This window comes from Pipistrellus kuhlii, unplaced genomic scaffold, assembly GCF_014108245.1.
Source record: "Pipistrellus kuhlii isolate mPipKuh1 unplaced genomic scaffold, mPipKuh1.p scaffold_m20_p_3, whole genome shotgun sequence".
NCBI classification, from domain to species: Eukaryota; Metazoa; Chordata; class Mammalia; order Chiroptera; family Vespertilionidae; genus Pipistrellus; species Pipistrellus kuhlii.
Window position 1 is genome coordinate 49,581,946 of NW_023425529.1, and position 16,814 is coordinate 49,598,759.

The following is a 16,814-nucleotide window of genomic DNA, read 5'->3' on the forward strand; positions in this document are numbered from 1 at the left end:
GAGATCAGCTGCATCCTTCCCTTCAAAGGGTTTAGATCCCACAGCTGGGAACCACGACTTCACGTGCCTCTGGCTGGGAAGCGACACAAGCTGCTGGGGCCAAGATGAATATTTAATTTTGGGTGAACTATAAAGATGATGCACTTCCTCTGACACAGAAAGAGAAGGAGCCCCTGGCTGTAGCACCGGTCCTGTAGAAGTCAAAGTTTGAACGTTCCTTAATTTTTGATGGCCCCAATAAACCACACATGAACGCCACAGCCTCCCAACCTACTGATCTGATCATTAGGGTTTCCATTTCTCAGGAGTTATTAGGAAATAAAAAACTCTATCCACGCTACCAGGAGATGCACAGCCATTGATAATTAGAAAAAAATAAAATCAATGACTAAATGAAGGTGCAGTTTATGCAGAAAGGTAACCTTTTATTCTTTCCAATTAGGACGTTGTTTCTCTGTAGACTTGGCAGATGTGGCTGTGTTATAAATAGAAGTGACATTTTGTAGGGTTCTTCTAACTGAAATGTGCATGAGGTCAAATTACAATCAAGGTTTTATATATATATATAATGAGCTGAGCTCACATTCCCAGGCATTTATCCATTTGATGCTAATAAATGAGCAGAGATGAAAAGACTGCTTTTGGACAAACACAGCAAAAATAGTTACTTGCGTGGTTGGAGCACAGAAACTTATCTCTTTGTACTGAATGCTTGCTAGTGATAATCAACTTCATTTGTTAATTGTATTTGTGGTATTAATGAGCTCATTAGCATAATAGTCACATCCTATTCTCCTGTGGTCAAAGTCTGAGGAATCACAGGTTTATTTTTTATTTATTGAATTTATTGGGATGACATTGTTTAATACAATTATTTAGGTTACAGGTGTACAGTTCTATAATACATCATCTGTATATTGTATTATGTATTTACTATCCCAAGTGAAGTCACCTTCCATCACCATTTATCCTCTCTTTACCTTCTTTTACCTCCCTTTCCCCCCTTTCCTTTAGGTAATCACTATATTGTTGTCTGTGTCTGGTATTTTTGTTGTTGTTGTGGTTTTTTAAAAAAAATATATTTTATTGATTTTGTACAGAGAGGAAGGGAGAGATAGAGAGCTAGAAACATCGATGAGAGAGAGTCATCTATCAGCTGCCTCTTGCACACCCCCTACTGGGGATATGCCTGCAACCAAGGTACATGCCCTTGACCGGAATTGAACCTGGGACCTTTCAGTCCCCAAGCTGACGCTCTATCCATTGAGTCAAACCGGTTTCGGCAGTTGTTGTGGTTTTTTTTCTTAATCTCTTCACCTTTCTCACCAGCCCCCTCTGACAGCTGTCAGTCTGTTCTTTGTATCCATGAGTTTGTTTCTATTTTGTTTGTTAGTTTATTTTGTTCATTAGAGTCCACATATGAGTGAAATCATAGGGCACTTGCATTTCTCTGACTGGCTCATTTCACTTAGTATAATACTCTTTAGGTCCATCTATGCTGGGCCATAGGGTGAAAGATCCTTCTTTCTTTTTGTGTGGCTGAGGAGTATTCCATTGTGTAAATGTCCCTCTGCATCTTTCTCCACTAGACTGCTGATTGTTGGGGAGGCCACCAGCAGTGCACTTGGCAGGAAGATGGCCAGATAACTTGATTTAAGAAAGCAAAAGACTGACATTTATTGTTTTCATACAGCACCAATGATCATTAATCCTCAGTGCCATGAGCAGGGAGACCTGATTGGAGAGTTTAGAAGACGTGCCTAGAACCACCCAGCAGGTAAACAGAGTCATGAACGTGGCCCCAGGTTTTCTGACTCAAATCAACTTCTCTTTCTACTACCCTGACATTGCGTTACAATAGTTGAGTCAATCATCGTTTGTACCAAAATTGTACCCTACCCTTTTCATATTCTTTAACTGTACATTTTGATTTGTGGTATAAGACATGCCTATTTGTGAAGGACCTATTATAGTTTTGCTCGGTCTTCAATAAAGACATCTAATTAATACATTGAAAAGAAGATATATTCCCATATCATACACTATAATTTCACATCAGGAGAGATGACAACAAGAGAGAGAGAATCAAGATATTTGTGGATCTTTAGCTTGACATTCAGCAAGATGTTGATTTTAAATTTTCCATTTTTATTTCAAAACATATTTATTTATATTTTTTATTTGCTTTATTGGGGATAACATTGGTTAATTTTATTTATTTTAAAAATATATTTTTTATTGATTTCAGAGAGGAAGGCAGAGGGAGAGAGAAACATCAACGATGAGAAATCATTGATTGGGGGCCTCCTGCATACCCCACACTGGGGATTGAGCCTGACTGAGAATTGAACTGTGACCTTCTGGTTCATAGGTTCATACTCAACTACTGGCCAGGAGGGTTGACATCCTATATAATAAAAGCCTAATATGCTAAGTGTCCAGTTGTCTGGTTGGCCATTCAACCAATCAAAGCATATTATGCTAAAGATATGCTAAAGTTGCTCAACTGCTTGCTATGATGTGCACTGACCACCACAGGGCAGATGTTCCACAGGAAGGTTAGCTTGCTGCTGGAGTCTGCCAATCTAGACTGGGGGGGATGGGCCAGATATGCCCTGGAGCCCTCCCATCATCCCTCCCCAGCTGGCCAACCTCTCAAATCCCTTCTTGGTCCCGACTGTGCACCAGTGGGGTCCCTGTGCCCTCTTGCAACCTTTTGAGGGATGTCAGAGAGCTGGTTTTGGCCTGATCCCACAGCCCAGGCCAAGAGGTCCCATTGGTGCACGAATTTGTGCACCAGGCCTCTGTTGGTTAATAAAACCAATTCTGGGGCAGTGGGAGGGAGGAGTGAAGATGGCAGCAGTGCAGCTCAGGGGTGCAAGTGCGGAGAGCCTCAGGGAGCTGAGGGGTGGGCCAGGACAGCTGTTTGATGTGGGCCTTTGCTACTCACAGCTGCAGTACATTGGCCAGGGTGCATAGGGCGTTGTCACCTCAGCTTAGGACTACTTATGCAAGACACGTGGCCATCAAGAAAATCAGCCCCTTCGAGCATCAGACCTCCTGCCAGTGCTGCGGGAAATCCAGATCTTGCTGCGTTTCTGCCCTGAGAATGTCATTGGCATCCAAGACGATCTTTGGTCACCCACCCTGGGTGCCATGAGGGATGTCTACATTGTGCAGGACCTGATGGAGACAGACCTGTACAGGTTGCTCAAAAGCCAGCAGCTGAGCAGCGACCACATCCGTTACTTCTACCAGATTCTGTGGGGCCTCAAGTATAGCCACTGTGCTCCACCGGGATTTAAAGTCCTCCAACTTACTCATCAACACCACCTGTGACCTTAAGATCTGTGATTTTGGTCTGGCCCGTATTGCTGATCCTGAGCATGACCACACTGGCTTTCTGACAGAATACGTGGTCACACACTGGTACTGAGGCCCAGAGATCATGCTTAATTCCAAGGGCTACATAAGGTCCATCTACATCAGGTCCATGGGCTGCATTCTGGCTGAAATGCTCTCCAACCAGCCCATCTTCCCTGACAAGCACTACCTGGACCAGCTCAATCACATTCTGAGTAACCTGGGCTCCCCATCCTCAGAGGACCTGAATTGTATCATCAACAAGAAGTCCCCAAACTACCTACATCCTCTGCCTTCCAAGACCACAATGACCTGGGTCAAGCTATTCCCCGAGTCAGACTTCGAAGCCCTTGACCTGCTGGATCAATTGTTGACCTTTAACCCTAATAAACAGATCACATTGGAAGAAGCCCTGGCTCACCCCTACCTGTAGTAGTACTATGACCCAACCGATGAACCAGTGGCCAGGAACCTTTCACCTTTGACATGGGGCTGGATGATCTACCCAAGGAGCGGCTGAATGAGCTCACATCCCACAAGATAGCCTCCTTCCAGCCTGGGGTGCTGGAGGCCACCTAACCTGAACAGATGCCTCTGGTCCCTGGGCTTGGCCCTGCCTCCTGTCTGCCCTGCCCCGTTGGACTATTAGAAAATAGACGCTCTGCCCAGTATGGACCCTGGCAGTCCAGATCGGGGCACAGGGCATGCCTGGCCACCTTCCCTCACTTTTCTCAGGCTTCCTGCTTTAGGTAGGCCAAAGCTCCTCCACCCCCCCTAGGACCTGTGGGGTTCAGGTGCCCCCCCCCCCCCACCAAATTCCCCTCAGCTGCTCTGCCTTCCTCCCCCCAAGCTATCCCAGTCTCTGGTGATTCTGGAATCGAAGAGCTCTGGCTGCCCTGTGACCCCCTGAGGGATAGTGGGAATAAGGGATACGGAGGGATACTCAGGGCCAGCCATGCCCCTTTCAGCTCATTTAAACCCCACCCATTTTACCTCAGGGAACATTTCTAAGGCTCAAGGGCTAGCATCCTTGAGGAGCAGGGCCCTGCCTAAACCCCCTCCCCCTAAGCTGCCACATCTAACTAACTACTGCTGCTTCTGGGTGTGGGTGAGCGGAAGTGGAAGCGGGGACACGGAGACCACCATGCGCCTGCCCACCTGTGCTTGTACCTATTATCTATACTAATAAAAGGGTAACATGCTTATTAGACCAGACGTCTTCTGGACGTTCTTTTGGGCATCCTTCCTGACAAAGCCGCAGTGGTGGGGGCTGAGGCAGAGGTGGTTAGGGGCCATCAGGCAGGCAGTGGAGCAGTTAGGGGCGATCAGGCCAGTGGGGGAACAAGCAGTTAGGGGTGACCAGGCAGGCAGGCGAGTGGTTAGGACCCAGCAGTCCTGGATTGGAGAGGGTACAGGCCAGGCTGAGGCCCACCCTATGCAGGAATTTTGTGCACTGGGCCTTTAGTATAAATATAAAGATGTGTATATGAAACAACAACAACAACAACAACAACAAAAACACAGACAAAAAAACACACACAAGCACACACACAATTATGTAGGTTTCATAATTAAATTTTTTTTTCATTGATTAAGGTATTACATATATGTCTTCATCCCTCCATTAACCCTCCAACCTCCCTCCCCACTAATACCCTCACCCCCTTGTGTTTGTGTCCATTGGTTAGGCTTATATTCATGCATACAAGTCCTTTGGCTGATCTCTCCTCCTTTTCTCACCCTCCCCTACCTTCCCTCTGAGCTTTGGCAATCTGATCGGTACTTCTCTGTCATCAATTTATGTTGTTCATTATATTCCACAAATGAGTGAGGTCATTAAAATAAGAAGTAAAGTGATTACATTTAAAATAGTATTTAGAAATGTATGCTCAAATAAATAAAGACAAAACCACAAGTAAATGGATTTTTCCAAATTCTGTGCCTCAAATCACATATGGCTGAGAAGAAAATGGGAGAAGTAGCATAAAATATAATTGTTTTGGAGCCAATATGACACTGGGAACAGAGATTAAGAAAAACCTTTTTTTTTCTTCCAGCCACAAAAGTAGAAAACAGAAGAAGAAAGTCGTGTATTTTAGCAGGAATAAATGACTTCTGTACAGAATTTTTAATACGGGCTATGCAACTTATAAAAATATCCAAGTCACTGAATGTTTGTGAGGAACCCATTGCCTGTGGAAGTTGAACCGGGCGATCACCACGTAAAAATGTAGAGAAATCACTGAACAGGCAAAAGAAAATTACCCCTCCACCCTGGCCCCCTGCCTCTGTTAGTTTTATTTGAAACCTTTGAGGAATAATCAACTACACAAAAGCTACATCTGCCTGACAGATTTCCTTTTGTCCTGGAGCCCACTGACCTGCTCTCTCCCACTGAGCATGTTTATATGAACGAATGAGCAGACTCCAGAGGAAGCACAGATGTATTTATTTAGCTCGTGGCTTACTTCTTTGGCATTGCCTGCTCACACGAAGGCAGCGGTTTTGGGGCAGGACAGGGTGGGTGGCGATATCCACTTGGGGAAGTGTTGAATGAGGGGTAAAGTAACAGCTGCAACACGTATTTGGCAGAATGGAAAATGGCCCAGCTATAACTCCCTTGAATGCATGGCTAGGTTTTGATGATTATTTTCGGGTGCTGATGTCAGAGAGTTGCTTTTTAGCCAAAGCACTCACCAAGGTCAGGGCGTTCACATTTGGCAGTTTATTGTGATTTTAAGAGCTAGCACATCTTTGTGTTTGCTTTTTGAAAGTCACTTTCTGAGTTTCTGGGGTTCAGTGTGGCTGGAGCAAAGGGTGGAGGGAGGCCGTGTAGACAGATGATGCCAGGAGGGAAGAAGGACAACTATGGTGAAGCAAGAGAAGACTCTGGCAATTCTATAGTAAAAGATTTACCTCTTTCATGAGAAGCTACTGGACAGGGAGCGAAATGACCATAATGGTGCTGTGTAAAAAGGCTCCCATGCTGCTATACAAAGAAGGGACTGGAATCTGGGAAATCACTTAGGAGCCTGGGAATAAAATGAGGAAGACTCTAAGAGCTTTTGAGGAGGCAGATGCATAAGTCTTGGTGACTGGGGGAGGGACTGTAGAGAGGATTGCTCTCTCTGTATGAATGTAGGACTGCTTCTGAGCCATGGGATTGTCACTGCCAGCACCGGCCATTTCACTTCTTCAAGGACCCGGAGGGCTGCAGTATCATAGTTTGCCAGCAGGTGCTGCTCTCTAACGTCTGAATTCAGCTTTAAAATTCTCCAAGGTTTTAGGCAAAAAAAAATTTTTTTTTAACTTTAACAATTGAAAAAGGCATGGAGTATTTTTTAATACTGAGGAATACCAGCAATGTTTTTTAACTTTAGACTTGATATCACAAGTTTCAGTTTATAGTTCAGTTGTATGGCCATAGTAAGACTTCCCTGGATTTAACTTGGACTGTTCTGCTTAGGCATAGCTGGGACTTATTTCACTAAAGACTGATAAAGATGGAGTTGGTCTATTGTTGGAAGGTTGATCGCTCAAAAAAAGAAAAGGTTCTGGATTTTCATTTCACAGACAGTAGTACAATTGTATCATTGCTTCCAAGAAGGATCTTTCTGCTCTGGCCAGTGTTGCTCAAATTGGTCTCGGGTTAAATTCCCTGTCAAGGGCATGTACTTGGGTTGTGGGTTCAATCCCTGGCCTGTGTGCCAGAGACAGTCAGTCAATGTGTCTGTCTCATGTGGATGTTTCTCCCTTTCTCCCCATCCCTCCCCCTTCTTCCATTTTGTCTAAAAATCAGTGGAAGAAATGTCCTCAGGTGAGGATTAGCAACAAACAACTGCCGCCCCCCCCCCCCCCCAAAGGTTCTTTCTCCTAGACTGGAAGAAAATGTGAAGGGAATGTCTATTTATCGAGTGCCCATTTTTATTTACATACTTTAATTTAGTCCTGACACCAAATTTTGAAGTAGACTTTTAAAAATATTGATTTTAGAGAGAGAGGGGCAGGGTGGGAGAGAAAGAGGAACATTGATTTGTTGTTCCACCTTCTCATGCATTCATTGGCTGATTCTTGTATGTGCCCTGACCTGGGATTGAACCCACAACCTTGGCGAATTGGGATGACCAACTGAACTACCCCGCCAGGGCTTGAGGTAGAGCTTTTCATTCCCATTTCATAGATGAAGAAATGTAGGAAAAAGGAGATTAATTAATGTGCCCAAGGTCACATAGCTGCCAGCTCACTGAACTAAGACTTTGTTCCACAACAAACTTTCTGTCTCCACTTTATTGTGTCAGCTCTGCTAAGTCCCACACCCATGGCATGTCATCTTGAAAGAAGCATGATTAAAAGGAAGTTCCTATATCCGATATCCAGTTTCACTTTCAGTCAACTATCTTTTAACAATTTAATTTAATCAGTTATGGCAGCCATTTTCAAGTAAGGTTAGCAGGTTCATGTTCATAACGAGCTTGATAATTGAAAAAAGGATACTATTTCAGCTTACGGCATTTTGAAGTATACTTTAATTGATAAATAAACAACTTAATATAGGACCCTTTTTGAGGCTTCATTGCTCAGGGAAGAAATAATTCCATCAGTGCAGCTTCCAGACAAAGAAATTTGGCCACCAGAGACAAAGGGGCAATGCCTATATCTATGTATACTTGCCTATAGGGCCACTGAATGGAAGTTTGGGTGGGGTGGGGGAGGGAAGTTGGTCATGCCGCTATTGTTGTGGCCAAAAATAATCATTTGGAGGCTGCATGCATGGCGGATCTACCCATGAGAAGCTGCCATGTGATAGCATGGGAAAACAAGGTGCTGGAGTCACTTGGGTTTCTTGAACAAAGAGGTAGGGACATCACTACCCATTTTCAATTCCTCACATAGACTGGCAACCAAAATAAAATGCACAGGATCAGGAAAAGATGGTGTAACAATAATAAGTGACACGAAAGAGGCTTAAAGTATTATTAGAGATAAAGATAAATAAATAAATATTTATTATTTTTATTATTTATATAACAAATCTTTATTATCTTTGCCACATAATAAAGATTTAATTCACAATGGAGATATGAAAAATATAAACTGGTAATATACTAATAACATACTTTAAAATTTTTAAAGCAAAAATTGATAGAGTTGCAAAGAGACAAGAGATGGAGCCACTGGATATATCTGGTAGTTAAGTGGAAGATTTTAACATCTTTCTCAGTAATTAAAAATTAAGCATATTTTAAAAATCAGAAAGAATAGAATATAATTGTCAATTTTGGTCCAATGGATAGACCCAGAGCACTGTATCCACAATCTTAAAAAAAATTTAAAACACTACTAAAAATTTAAAGAAAAAATGATAATAAAAGATATCCTACTTAATAAAGAACTAATATGCTAATAAGACAGAACAGCAGAATGACCATCTGGACGACCTTCCAGATGAAGCCAGGGCTGTGAGGGCACAGCCCCTTGCACGAGTTTCATGCATTGGGCTTCTAGTTAAACAATAATATAAAACAAATAATTTGAAAGATGAAGCCAAAATAACACTTTGAGGAAAATACATAGTCATAAATGCATATATTTAAAAAGCAAAAAAAATGGTAGAATCAAGCATTCTACTTAAGACATTAAAAGAATCCTATAAAAATAAAAGAATCCTATATAATAAAACCCTAATATGCAAAGCAACCAAACGGCAGAACGACGGGTCATTATGACGTGCACTGACCACCAGGGGGCAGATGCTCAATTCAGGAGCTTCCCCTAGTGGTCAGTGCACTCCTGCAAGGCACAAATATGGCACTTATAACCATAAGGGACAAGGCACTTATAACCGTAAGGGACAATGGCTGATTATGCGAGACATGGTGCTCCCTCCTCCCTCCTGTCAGGGTCAGGGGTGTGGGTGAACAAGACTCGGGGCTGTCAGGGCACCAACAACAAGGTCTGGGTCAGTGCTCGTCATAGCTACCTGCTGGTGGTCTGGTTGTTGGGTCATTCTGGTTGTTATGCCATAATGGTTACTGGGGTTTAATTATATAGGATAGGTAGCAAAATAAACGGTATCTAGGAATAAATTGCACCAAAGATATGTGGAACCTTCATGGAGAGAATAATAAAACTTTATTGAAAGACATTTAAAAGAATAAAGTCATATAATTTTCAAGGATAGAAATACTCAATAGCATTAAGAAGTAATTTTTCTCCAAATTGATCAATAAAATTCCAGTAAAAATTCTTAAAGAAGTTTTTGTGAACCTTGAGAAACTTACTATAAAATTAAAATTGAGAAGCAAAGAGCCAAGAATGGCCAATGCATTCCTAAAGAACAACATGCTGGGGAACTGGCCCTCCTGTAAAACTTATTGTGTAGTGTGTATAGTTTTCAGACAGTGCGGCACTAAACATTGGTGCAGATAAACAGATCAATGCAACAGAATGAAGAGTCCAGACACAGACCCATCCATATGTGAAAAGACACACAGTAGGCCCTCGGGTCATGTTGGAGATCCATTCTCACAGCACGGTGTATCACGATTTTCACTGTAAGTCGGAACCCACCTCCATAAGCACCTACTTCACTCACATGGAGCACACGCACAGCAGTAATGAAGTAAAACAGTAAAAAAAATTTTTAAAAAAGAAAGATAACAATTCCTGACCTTTACTTGTGGTAAATAAATAATAAAAAACATAAATCACATATGTCAAAATGATGGAACTTTAAAAATAAATAAATAAATGGGTGATGGCAATGTAACCACGAAACGACATACGTTGAGTCCAAGGTAACCAGAGGACTATCTGTAATAGGAATGGTGTATTTCATAACAGTGGTGAAAATGGGGCATTCAATAAAAAGTGCTGGGAAAATCAGCTGATTTTTAGCAAAAAAAGGTTACTGCTCATACTATACACAAAAATCACCTCTAGAAAGATTAAAGACTGAAATGTTAAAGATGAAAACTTACAACTCCAAGAAGAACCTATTGGAGAATATATTTATGACAGCTCTGGAGGAGGTGGGTATTGGGTGGGAGTGGAGTGACTGAGGAAAAAAAAAGGAAAAATAAAAGGTAATACTTTTAAAACAAGAGACAAAGATAAAGGAAAAGCCTGATAAATTCTACTACTTTAACGTCTATTCATCAAAAGGGATACAATTAACATGAATATATAATCCACAACCTGGTAGAATATAATATCAACTCTACATACCTGACATACTAGGCTGAATTTCCAGAAAATACCCAGACTATCTAACGTCAATAAGAAAAAGATAAACATACAATCCAGCTCATCTAGTGGCTTTGGCAGTGTCTGTGGCAGGGCCCTATAGACAAACACTAGTGAAGGCTTTAGGCTTTTGAGCAAAGCTCTGCCTCCTCTCCAGGAAGCCATTCCCTTGATAATGACCTTCTGGCTTGCTAATGGACCTTAAAAGAGATTGAACATGGACCCTCGGTCACCAAGTTACCATGTGTCCTGAGGTGCCCAGCATGGACACTCTGAGGAAGAGGCACACTTCTAGTTGTTTCTGTTATTTTTTCCTGGCAAGCATGGTCTTGTGGACGTTGTTTATCTTCATGGCAGCTGTAGCAGAGACCTCAGTGTCTCTTCCAAACAGTGGGTGTTGAAGGAGGTCCTGGTGGCTCAGATACGATCAGAGGTACTGTGTTCCTCGAACCCAGCCTTTGAGACGATGGCTACCCAACCCCCTAACTTCCTGAATGTGGCAACCGTGCGCCCTTTGGTGGGCCAGTTTCATCGCATTGTTCTGGGAGTTGTTCTCAGAGGCAAAAACTGAGTGAGTCAGTTCAGGTCATCCAGGAAGCCGATGTCAAAATGGGATTAGATGTATTATATAAGAGATTTTTTTTTCTTTTTTTTGAAATGCCAAGAGGGAGGCATCAGGTGCGGGTAGAGAGAGCTTCAGACCATGATGGAGTTCTGACAACTAGAGGGAAGGAAGGAGAACTGGGTCAGAGAGCCCCTGACTGCAGTGTAGGTCTGAGAAGATCTTGGCCAGGCTGATGGGATGCTCTGAGCAAATACTTTGTTAGAGGAGGCTGGCACCAGGCAGGAGAACGCGGTCTAGAAGCCTGCTGTGCTCCGGCCCTGCAGTGCGTGGCCTCCTGTGCATGCTGCGGTGGCCACTGCCCGTGGCAGCTGGAGGCTGTCAGCCAGCGAACGTTCCTTGGAGCAGTTTCTTTCTCAAGAGAGATCTGAGCAGCACACTCCTGTGGCTGCCTTGTTCAGCCGGGAGGCATCTCCTCCCATTTTTAAATGAGTTTTTAAATAGAGTGTCTAAATTCTGTTTTAAATCACTCTCTGCTTAAACTAGCTGGTACAGTTTCTGTTGTCTGCAGTTTAACCCTGACCAATATAACATGCACAGGTTATATTGGTCAGGGTTAAAGCTTAGCAGAGTATTTGGCCTATTTTAGATAATCAGTACATATTTCTTGTATAAATGGATTTAAATGGAGTGCCTAAAAGCCTTTAAAAAATATTTTATTCATTTTAGAGTGAGAGGATGGGGGAGGGATAGAGAGAGAGAAACATCGATGAAAGAGAAAATCATTGATTGGCTGCTTTCTGCACCTTGCCCCTCTCCCAGACATCCCTGTCCCCGTCCCCGTCCCCGCCCCGCACTGGGGATAGATCCTGCAACCTGGGCATATGCCCTGATCAGGAATCAACCAATGACCTCTTGGTTCCTGGGTCGACGCTCAACTGCTGAGCCACATCAGCCATGTGTGAAAGCCTTTTAAGAGTAGTGTATTTAATACTTAATTGCTGATGGTTTGCTTTGCTGAAAACAATCCTTTGAGCAAAATCTAATAGTCTCTCTGTACTAGGCATAGGGATGATGTGAGGAGATAAAGGAGTGGGTAGCAAAGGGAAAGGATGCTGTGTTGAGGCAGCAGGAGGGGTCCCCATCCCAGGATTCCAGGCTGTGGCTGGAGTGAACAACCATCTGTCTTGTGCAGAGAAGCTGCTGCAGCGTGAGCTGCATGCAGGAGCCGATCAAAGGAAAAACATGCTGGAAGGAAATCACCTTACAATGCGCGATGGGTGGCAGGCAGACGCTGATATCTGGGCTTAAATGCAAGCCCGTGAATCCTATATACATCTGTATAGCTCTTCTTAAAAACCAACCGTAGGAGACACCTCTTTTTCTCTCTTTCGCTATTGTCCCAAGGGATCTTCAGTTATTATTTTTTCCCAGCTGAGCAGTCCCCTAAAACAGAAGGCAATCCCCCCAATTCAGCCCAACCTTGGGGAGGCTTGGTGTGTTTATAAAACCTCAGCTGTTTTCTGAGCATTATGTTCAAAACACCAGGAACTCTACTCTCAAATGTCAAAGGACATTGAATATAATAAAGACAAATATTCCTGAAAGAGGCAGATCTCAATGAAGTTTTGCTGAAAAATTCCAGAGCAAAGACAAAAACACACTGAAGTATCCAGACTTCTAAACTTGAAATTTAGTCAGCTCTTCTCTGAAAAACACTCTTCTGTTTGCTGAGAAAACTGCAGGAAAGGTAGGTGGAAGTGGTCATTTGTCCAGATGACAAGCACTCAAGAACAAGCGCAGCAATCAAAGGTTCTCCTCTACAATCTCAGGCGAAGGCAGCCGTGTTTCCTAGTCAGGCCTTCTTCGCTCCTGGTCCGGAGCCACCCAGGCTGGAGAAACCAACCTAATGTTTACCTCTGCCGAGCAGAGTTCAATATTTCAACTGAAGGGCTGTGGAATCCCACTTGAAAAGGAGGTCAGATTTAAACCAGTGTCTAATTCTCAACCTTCCTTTTTTTCTTTCCTTCACAGTGTCCAGGTATTCCCTGCAGGCCAGTGCTTTGGTTCATTATTATGTCTAATTACAGCTAATTTCGACAATGAATGGAGGGATGGCAGCCTCCACATATATAATTTAGATGAAATTATTTATTTATTATCAAGTTAATTCTTTAATACTGTAACATAGCCAATGAGGGTTAAATGTCCAATTATCTCTTAAATGTTATAGGACTTTTTAGTCTCACAGTTTGTTCAAATCACGATCCAAACAAGGTCCTTGCATTATAGTTGGTACGTATATAGGGTGTTCCCCCACAATGTATGCATACTTTGAATAATTTATTAAGGCAGTGTTTATTAAAAATATATTTCATTTAAAAATGTGATAGAAATCAGCTGTTAAAGTGTGTATACGTTTTTTTTAATAACCTGTATGTATTTAATTCTCTTTTTATCTACATATTCTTCTCTATCCCTTTGTCTCTGTCTCTGTCCCTCTTCCTCTGTGTCTCTTTGCAGTTTGTTTAAGAAATGAAACAATTTGTTCTGTAGAGTTTTCATGGTCCTAATCTTGCTGATAGCATCCTTGGAAGGTCTCTTAACACATTCCTCTGCTCTTTGTATTGCCTACAAACTGGTCAGTGGCTGGAGGTTTGATTACACTCACATTTGCCTCTTGGCGAGCCGCCTTCATGGATGGTGCTGTGAGCTTCCAGCAGGAGGAGGATCCTATCTAGCTGCCTCTTTTTCTTGTCAGCTATTGGGGATCACTGACTAGATACAATAATTTATGAGATGGACTCTGATGTTTTATTTTAAAATAATTATGAACTCACAGGAAGTTATAAAAATAGTACAGAGAGTCACATGTACCCTTCATCCAGCTTCCCTCAGCTATAAAAGTAACTTCTTTATATAACCCAAGTTCAGTATCAAAACTAGGAAACGGACACCAGTACTACAGCAATTGATTTTTAAAAGTTTTCCGATAACATTTTTTCTTTACAAGTCCAGTGAAAGAATTAAAAAAAAAAATCCTGTCTATGATTTGATTAATTAGATGTGAGTTTCACAATTCTGTTCCACCTCAAAAATAAAGATTTTTCTCTGAAAGTTAAATTATGAAGCTAGGTTAAAAATACATCAAAGCTAGCTTTATTTTGGTCTGAAGACAGCACTGGCAGCGTGTGATCCTGTTCCAGGAGATTTATTTGTAATTCAGCGGTTTACATTTGGATCCTGGGTGTCCAGGAAAAACATGCCCAAGGCCCACTCACTTCCTTTGTGTTAGATGCAAAGGAAACCGCCTTGCAGAGGTGAGGTCACCTCTCTTTTCCTTGAGCTTCAGGGAACACACTTACATCACGACTTCTTGGAGAAGTATTCGATAGCACATCCACAGCTACAGGAAGGACAGAAGCATTTTCAGTGCTCTCTAAATTACAGAATACTTCAGTTAAATAAAACAACACTTGTCACAGGGCGTCGGAGCTTAAGTTAACGGAGGGCATATTTTTCTTGGAATATAAATCCTTTCTTTTGTTCTAGGAGAAGAAAACTTGGCAGGTTGGACATGTTAATAGTGCTGCTTATAGTAGTTTAAGCATCACTACTTACTGAGACTTGTATGAAGACTCTTGTCTAGTTTTAAAATTTTAAGTTATCTTTTAAGATTTATAACTTGCAAAAGTCGGAACAAATTATAGAGAGCCTGTGGGCTACCTAGTCAGAAGGACTGAAGCTCAGAGAGGGGAAATGATTTGCTCAGGGTCACCCAGCTAGCCAATGGTTGAGCCAGTGAGGTGGTGGTTCTGACAAGCCAGGACTGGGGTGAGGCAGCACATGTCAAGGTACAGAGGCCCAAGAGACTGTGCTATCTGCAATGACCTGCCAGGCCACTCTCAGTTCAAGGAGGACTGGAGCCATGTCTTCCTGCTCACTGTTGTATCTCTAGTGCTTACTATATATAGCACGTGGCCCAGAGAAGGTGTGTGGGCATTCATGAATTGACTAATGTGGCTAGGATAGTGTTTGTATGGTGTGGGGGGCTGATGGGAAAGGAGACTGAAAGTGCTGGTAGGGACAGATGATTGTGCGTGTTGTACACCATGTTAAAAAGGGTTTGAATGTTGTGTTGGTGAATGATAGCCCTGAGAGATTTTATTTATTTATTTTTATTTTTTAAAGAGATTTTTATGGATTTTTTACAGAGAGGAAGAGAGAGGGATAGAGAGCTAGACACATTGATAAGAAAGAATCATCAATCAGCTGCCTCCTGCACACCTCCTACAAGGTACATGCCCTTGACCAGAATCGAACCTGGGACCCTTCAGTCCGCAGGCTGACGCTCTATCCACTGAGCCAAACCAGTTTCAGCAACCCTGAGGAATGTTAATGCAGCAGAATCAAATGACCATTTTGGGAAGATCATTTGACAACAGTGGAAAGATGAGCAGCTAGAGGCTGATGAGGCTGGAGCAGAGATCCCACATAGAGAGCTATTGGAGGGAGGAAGGAGCAAAGATAGATTCTGAACTAAGGCAGTGACATGGAGCATGGAGCTTACAGGGTTGCATTTGGAAGCTGCTTGGTACATAGGACTGGTCCAACAGTGACTCACTGTAGAGGGGGAGGCTGAGAGGAGAGAGGGCTGGTGCCTAGGTTTCCAGTTTGAGTGTGGTTCATGGTGTTTTACCTGTTAAGATAGGGAAGTCAGGCTTGCTGGGGGGAGGATGAGGAGTTTAAATATGGAGGTAACAGATGTAGGTCTGGAGCTCAGGGGAATGCCAGCCTCTCAGGGATGAGATAGTAGAGTGGAAGTTTATAAATTTAAATGCATTTTAAAAGCGTTTCCTCTACACAATATAGATGTCAGTGAGCTTCTCAGATTAACAACAAACTCAACCACTGAGCCATGTCGGCTGGGCTCTCTCCTTCTTTATAGAAACCTCAGCCTGCACTAAGGTGGGGAGATGGGCTTTGGATAAGAGTCACCCATTTTATTAGGTGGTTGACACTCGAATAAACTTCTTTCTTTCTTTCTTTCTTTCTTTTTTTTTTTTTTTTTTTTTTTACCAGCACCTGTGTCATGAGGTTGGCTGTTGTTATGGCAGGCAGTTGAACCTTGGTTTGGGTTTCTCAGAAAGGCTTCTGGGAAATATCTTTATTCCTTGGTAAAAAAAAAAAAAAAAAAAAGAGTCACAAGGAGGTTTTTCTCCACCTTGGTTGCTTCCCTCACATCCCCAGCTTTTTGCCTTTGAAGACAATTACTGATTTTTGGAGCTTGTAACTACTTTGAGACCATAAAGCTACAGGCATAAGGATGGGAAGTCAACATGCAAAATATATTAATCATTTTTTCTTTCTAATAAACCTTGAAAACTCAGTGCATTACAACAATAAACATTTATTTTCTTGCTCAAAAGTGTGCAAGTCATCTCTGGCTCTGCTGGACTCAACTCCAAACTATGAGTTCAGGTTCAAGTCTATTCTATGTATTTCCCCATTCTTCTGTGTCAGTGGCTTCCAAGTTCTTCTTATGATGAATCACAGTCGTGCATGAGAGTGAGATATCTCTTAAGAACTTGGCCTAGAACTAGCACACACAGTTCCTTCCACATACATTCAATTGGATAATGCA

At 42.5% G+C, this 16,814-nt stretch overlaps 1 pseudogene; it reads left to right on the plus strand.

Annotated features, from left to right (window-relative positions):
* Positions 1-2,929: 2,929 nt before the first annotated feature.
* Positions 2,930-4,093, plus strand: LOC118729505 (annotated as a pseudogene).
* The last annotated feature ends 12,721 nt before the right edge of the window (positions 4,094-16,814 follow it).